The sequence below is a fragment of the Coregonus lavaretus genome (assembly GCF_964263955.1).
Source record: "Coregonus lavaretus genome assembly, chromosome: 2".
Taxonomy (NCBI): Eukaryota; Metazoa; Chordata; class Actinopteri; order Salmoniformes; family Salmonidae; genus Coregonus; species Coregonus lavaretus.
The window spans coordinates 35,127,093-35,134,626 of record NC_139989.1 but is presented as its reverse complement, the minus strand read 5'-3'; positions in this window follow the sequence as shown (position 1 = coordinate 35,134,626).

The following is a 7,534-nucleotide window of genomic DNA, read 5'->3' as shown; positions in this document are numbered from 1 at the left end:
TTATATTATTATATGTTATATGTCTTTTCTTGAAATAAATATTTTACCACTTTCCATAATGTTTGTGTTGTGTCACTACTTTTTATTTAACCAAGGTCCAAGGTGAGGTTTTGATTTAGAGCTTTGGTGGGATTCACACTCAAATGTGAAGTAGTGCTACCCTACCCTCTGGTGGACAGTTATGGTGCATGAAATACTGCGAAATGAAATGTATTCCATAGCCAAACTAAAAACAACAACTTTGGTGAACTAATCATCTGGCAACCACAGCACGGTACCAGCAGAAGGGGAAGGCCAGAGAACACATATGTGGAACAGCTAAGGAGTAACACCGAACTGGAGGAGGTGGAGATTGCGTCTGCAATGGAGGACAGGCAGCTCTGGAGGACCCATTTATAATCCCATCGACCCAAGACGTCCAAATCTAAATCCATATGGTGAAAAATTAAAGAACGAAGGATGAGCTTTATTAATCACACGTATGAATAATAAGTGGTTTGAATAATGCATATTAGACAGATGTAGGACATTGCAACATGAGTCACACTTATCAGAACAGTTTCCTTTTTAGAAGGCAATATGGAGGATGCACTTAATTGTGTAAAAACATCCTGCTAATGTCAGAGCAAAAGTGTAAATCCTTAATTACAATGAGTCCACAGAAAAGTGGATGGGGGAAGAGGTTTCAGAAAATCCTGCCCAATCACATTGTATTGGGTTATGTGTACTGCCCTGAAAGCAAACAGAACTGAAACCAGGTGTGTATCTGCCATATTTGACCAAAAGCAGACAGTATTGTACTTTTAACCAGGAGACTTAGGAGAGATGATGTAGCCAACAGACGAGTTCATCATTACATATTGCTTATACAGGCAATAAGCATGTAATTATAATAATATTGAGGGCGCTAGCCTAGCACGCAAGCATTTTACTGCACATTCTGTATGTGATGTAAACTGTGTGACAAATCTTATTTTATTTTATTTTATTTAGTCTCCAAATGTATTCAACTTATATTTTAAAGCACATAGTTGAGAATGGCATTCAAGCGATTAATACAGCAATTTAGGAATTCTAAGCATCCATACCCATATATGAATTTTGAGCATCCATCCTCTCTAAAACTGTTGTCCTCACAACAGCACCTAAGGTGGAAGAATGCCCCCTGCTGGCCTGTTGACATCACTTCAAGCAGATCAGAACATTTCTTTGTTCATGTGGTTGTCTGAATCACATCACACTCTTACTGAAATATGACAGCCTAAATTATTTGTGGATAGCGAGTATTGTAGATTATAATGCAGCGTTAGACAATTTTTATTTTTTGGGCCTATAGCCAATAGAATATCCAGTTGGTATGAATTGTATTTATAGTAAGGTTTGGTTTATTGTCATGGTGTACAACATTGGCAGGTAAGCTCTGAATTGCATTGTACAGTTCATTTAAGTAAATAAACAAAAATTACATAAACAAAACAATAATATGAAATCATGTGATATATTCATAAAAATATATAACAGTTATGTTCAAAACCATATTAGAACATGGCTACAAAATAGAATTCACGACAATTGGGCTAACCATCTAAAAAGGTGACGTGTTACGTTCTACCTGCTGGAATAGATGGCGAAATGCAATGCTAAAGTAAAAACGGTTGGCAACTCTTAACGTGTACTTTGTGGTACATCTTCTTTGTAGAATTGTTCTTTACCCAGTTGTGTATGCTAAATGCAGTGACCGAAAAGAGCAAATGCATTATCTTTCTCAAACTCGCCAGACCCTCAATGATCTTGCCATGGTAGCTGTCTTGTTTTGTATGCTTTGTACAAAATAATAAAATGCAGGATGACAGGATCTTTATAAACGTAGCTCTTTATTAACTAGCTATAACTGGCATGTTTATGTGTCTCTGGCCATGATCATCTTTAGAATGACCTCACCACCTGGGTGGTCTTAACCAATCATAGCACAGTATGATATGACTGTAGAATGCATCCAATTACAATTCAGTATACTGACATGTGAATATTACATCCCCCTTCTTTAAAAAAAAAATAATAATATGTAGAACAATAAAGCGTTTCTTTTGAATACATGCTCTGTAGTTTGAACTCGAGGTAAGTAACCATTTAAACTGCACCAACTGCATCAACATAACAGACTGAAACAATGATTCAGCATATTGTTACTTTTAGAACAAATATTTCTCAGCAACTCAGCTTTTCACTGTAGCAATGACATCTCAACATTTCAAACAAATACAATACCAAAGCATTTCAAGTTAACTTTCAATAACAAGTTTACAGTCCGGAACTCTTTTAGGGCAGCGATCCGCCTACACCCTTTGACATTTCACAGGTCTAGGACAGGTCTAGGCTTGACCTCTCTTCCTGACCTTGTGTGATATGAAGCTGAGCATGCTTCTGTGTCAGTCAACAGTTCTTGTGGTGTTGCAGGTAAGTATGGTGTATGTTGTGTTGGGTCTGTGTTTAGTCCATCCCGTTCTCTTTCAGGGGAACAGTTCATCTCGTCAGTGTGTTGTTCTTTTGTGTTCAGTAGGTGACGACGATTGCGGCGGTACACCGCTCCTTCTGCGGTGCGAACGTGATATGAACGTTTAGTGTCAGCTGGTTGGATGACGACTGCTGGCTTCCAGTAGCCATGCTCCTGGATTCTAACTGACTCTCCGTCGTTCAGTGGTGGCAGTGTTCTGGCTGACCTGTCGTAGTATCGCTTTTGCTGTTGTTGTCTCTGTGCACGTTTTGCATGCATTTCCTTGTAGCTGACGACCTCAGGTTGCAGCTGCTGGTTGGTGCTGGGAAGGATTGAGCGAAGTCTGCGGCTCATCAACAGCTGGGCTGGTGATTTGAAGTTGTCAACTGGAGTGTTGCGGTATTCAATGAGACTGAGGTAGGGGTCTCTCTTGTCTGCTTTTGCTTTGTCCATGAGTGATTTAGCAATCTGCACAGATTTTTCAGCAAGGCCATTACTTTTAGGGTAATGTGGGCTTGTGGTGACGTGTGTTAACTCCCATGCTTTTGTGGAGGGATTCAAACTCATTTGATTTGTAACAGGGCCCATTGTCAGATATTAAAAACTCTAGAATGCCATGCCTGGCAAAGGCTGCTTTCAGCTTGTATATCACAGCTGCAGATGTGGTGCTGTGAAGCTTGTCGAGTTCGAAGTATCTGCTGTAGTAGTCCACTGTTATAATGTAGTCCTCGTTGTTCCAGGTGAACAGATCGGTTGCCATGACCTGCCAGGGTCGGTCTGGGATACGTTGAGGTAACATTGGCTCTTTGGTGTTTGAGGCATTTACCAACCATGTCCTCTATTTGTTTGCACATTCCGGGCCAAAACAAAATGTCCCGTGCTCTCTGTTTGCACTTTTCCATGCCCATGTCCAGCATGGATCTTTGTCAAAATCTCTTCTCTGAGACTGGTAGGAATGATGATTTTCTCTCCTTTGAAAATTATTCTGTTGATCTGTGATAGTTCGTCACGATGGTTCCAGAACAGACGCGCTCAGGCCATCCTGACTGTATGACTTTCCTCAGCTGTGTGAGTTGTGTCTTTTTCTGTTTCTGCTCGGATCTCCTTCAGTTTTGTGTCACTAACTGGTAAGTTGCTGTACACAGTGTGCACCTGCATGTCCATGCCTTCACTGAGGCTGCTGTCCTTGTAGGTAAGAAACTTCCTGGAGAGTGTGTCTGCGACAGGGATGTCTTTGCCTGGACGGTGAGTGATTGTGAAGTCGTATTTTTCTAGTTGAAGGATCATTCTCTGTAGCCTTGGCGGGGCTGCGGCTAACGGTTTCCTCATGATTGACTTGAGGGGCTTGTAGTCTGATTCCACAATGACTTGTCGTCCATAGACATACTGATGGAAACGCTTACATCCGAACAGAATGGCGTACAGCTCCTTTTCAATTTGAGCGTAGTTGATTTCACAGTCTGTGAGAGATTTGGAAGCGTAGCCGATGGGTTTTCCTTCTTGCAGTAGCACTGCCCCTAGTCCATACTTCGACGTGTCCACCTGGAGTCTGAGCTCTTTGTTGGGGTTGTAGTAGGCAAGGATTGGTCCTGGTTCTCTCGTGATCAAGTCTTTCACTTTCTGGAAAGCGATGTCGTGTTGCTTGTCCCAGAGGAACTCACTGGACTGCTTTAGCAGCTGACGCAGGGGTGCATTAGCATTGGAGAGGCTGGGTGCGAACTTGGCTAAGTAGTTGACCATGCCAAGCACTGTTTCCAGCTCTGCACGGTTCTTTGGTGGCTCCATTTCCTTTATGGCTGAGATCTTCTGCGGATCTGGCTTGATTCCATTCGCTGTGAGAAGATGTCCAAAGTAGCTGACCTCTGTAGCGCCGACTGTGCTCTTCTCGGGGTTGAGCCGGACTCCTCTCTCGCGGGACCTTTGCAGCATCGCGCTGAGGTTTCTGTCGTGTTCCTCTTTGGTTCGACCATAGACAAGGATGTCGTCCACAATTGCCACGACTCCGTCGAGGCCTTCGTACACCTCGTCGATCTTTCGCTGAAACTCGTCTTGGGCTGAGATAATCCCAAAAGCCAGGCGATGGAACCTGTAGCGTCCAAACGGTGTGTTGAACGTTGTGAGCTTAGATTACTCTTTTGTGAGCTTGATAGCCCAGTAGCCTGAACGGGCGTCCATGACACTGAAGTAGCGTGCGCACGCTAGCTTGTGTGTGATGCCATTTAGTGTCGCTAAGGGATAATGGGGGCGTTTGATAGCCTTGTTCAAGTCTCTTGGGTCGAGACATACTCTGAGCTTGCCTGTGGGTGGTTTCTCCACCACCACTAACGCGTTGATCCAATCCGTCGGTTCTGTAACCTTGGTGACGATGTCAGATTGCTCCATGCTCTCCAACTCTTTCTTCAGACGGGCGCGGAGAGCAAGTGGAATCTTTCTCGTGGGTAGACTACAGGGGTTGCGTCTGGGTCAAGGTGAATGGTACATTCTCCTGGGAATAGTCCTATTCCTGTAAAAACATCAGCAAACTCCTCCATGATATTCTCTATCTCTACTGGTGCTGTCACTGATAAAACTAGCTTGATAAGGTCCATGTCTAAACATGCTTTAAGACCTAGCACTGCAGGTGCTCGAGTGTCAACAACGTAAAAGTCCAACATCATGTCCCTTCCCTTGTATTTGCATTTGAAAGTGCATGTGCCTTTTACTGTTCACCACCATAACCAGTCAGTCTGCGTGTGGTGGGCTGTAGCTCGCACTCAGATGTCAATCTTCTGTACTTATTCAGAGGAATAATGTTTACTTGTGCACCAGTGTCTAGTTAGAATTTTAGCTCTGTGCCTTGTCTTCCTATCTCAATGTCAGCAAAGGCTTGCTCTGTCTCTGATATCTGACTTTTCTGTGTCACTGAATCAATAAACAGTTCATCAGCATTTAACTCTTTGATTGACATTTCATCTTCACTCACTGTATGTACTGTTTTTCCACGGTAAGCTCTGCACACTTTTGCAAAGTGATTCCATTTTCCACATTTAGTACACTGTTTGCCTTTAGCTGGGCAATTCCCCTGTTCGCCATGCACGTTGTATCCACAATATCCACATGTTTTGGGGCGTTTGGAGTCTGTGTCACTCTGTTTTGGAGTTCTGTCTATCTACGTTCTGAAACATGCTCTCTGGGCACAGGAGGTGTGCTTTGATGTCTGCCTGACTGCGTGCACTGCTTGTTCACGTGATGCGCTCGTGCTGCCGCCCGAAATGGTTTTCATCTGAACCTGTGCTAGCTCGTGAGATCTGGCTATGTCGATAGCTTTGTCCAGCGTTAGCTCTGATCCAACATTCAAAAGTTCTCTCACTAGCGGTGAGTATATTCCAAATACAATACGGTCCCTGACCATCTCATCCTTGTTCGCATAATCACAGTCTTTCACAAGCAGACGCAGCTCAGTGACAAACTGTTCAAACGATTCGCTAGTGCCTTGTACTTTCTCATGGAATTTGTACATAGCGAAAATTGCATTGGTATTACTTCAAAACGATCGTAGTATGTTTTCAGTACCTTTGATTCAGCCTCGGTAAGTGTCCATGTGTTGTAAATGTCTCTCCCGTTTTCACCGATCCAGAGGAGCAGGTAGCTGCGCTTTTCCTCTTTCCACCAAGGCACCTGCAAGTTCCCTGACATTTCTGGGAGGAATGGCCCCAGCCCTCACACTCCGATCCAACAGGTCCCAGACGTGGTCAATGGGATTGAGATCCGGGCTCTTCGCTGGCCATGGTAGAACACTGACATTCCTGTCTTGCTGGAAATCACGCACAGAACAAGCAGAATGGCTGGTGGCATTGTCATGCTGGAGGGTCATGTCAGGATGAGCCTGCAGGAAGGGTACCACATGAGGGAGGATGATGTCTTCCCTGTAACGCACAGTGTTGAGATTGCCTGCAATGACAACAAGCTCAGTCCGATGATGCTGTGACACACTGCCCCAGACCATGACGGACCCTCCACCTCCAAATCGATCCCGCTCCAGAGTACAGGCCTCTGTGTAACGCTCATTCCTTCGACAATAAACGTGGATCCGACCATCACCCCTGGTAAGACAAAACCGCGACTCGTCAGTGAAGAGCACTTTTTGCCAGTCCTGTCTGGTCCAGCGACGGTGGGTTTGTGCCCATAGGCGACGTAGTTGCCGGTGATGGCTGGTGAGGACCTGCCTTACAACAAGCCTACAAGCCCTCAGTCCAACCTCTCTCAGCCTATAGCGGACAGTCTGAGCACTGATGGAGGGATTGTGCGTTCCTGGTGTAACTTGGGCAGTTGTTGTTGCCATCCTGTACCTGTCTCGCAGGTGTGATGTTCGGATGTACCGATCCTGTGCAGGTGTTGTTACACGTGGTCTGCCACTGCGAGGACAATCAGCTGTCCGTCCTGTCTCCCTGCAGCGCTGTCTTAGGCGTCTCACAGTATGGACATTGCAATTTATTGCCCTGGCCACATCTGCAGTCCTCATGCCTCCTTGCAGCATGCCTAAGGCATGTTCATGCAGATGAGCAGGGACCCTGGGCATCTTTCTTTTTGTGTTCAGTAGAAAGGCATCTTTAGTGTCCTAAGTTTTCATAACTGTGACCTTAATTGCCTACCGTCTGTAAGCTGTTAGTGTCTTAACGACCGTTCCACAGATGCATGTTCATTAATTGTTTATGGTTCATTGAACAAGCATGGGAAACAGTGTTTAAACCCTTTCCAATGAAGATCTGTGAAATTATTTGGATTTTTACTAATTATCTTTCTTTTTTTGCTGAGTGATATAGGACAGTGAAATGTTTGCAAATAAATTCATATTTATTCATCTGACTAAAATGGGTTCACATGTCTATTTTCCTTTCATATAAAACATACAACCTAGTTGATAAAAAACAATATTTCATGATAAAATAAAACATTAATCAAGAATTTTACCATTTTTCGAGAGATGCACCTGTCCTTTCCGTGCATTTTCTCCAGACGGAAAACAATACTCTCAGATATGAAAGTGCCCGTCTACGGGGA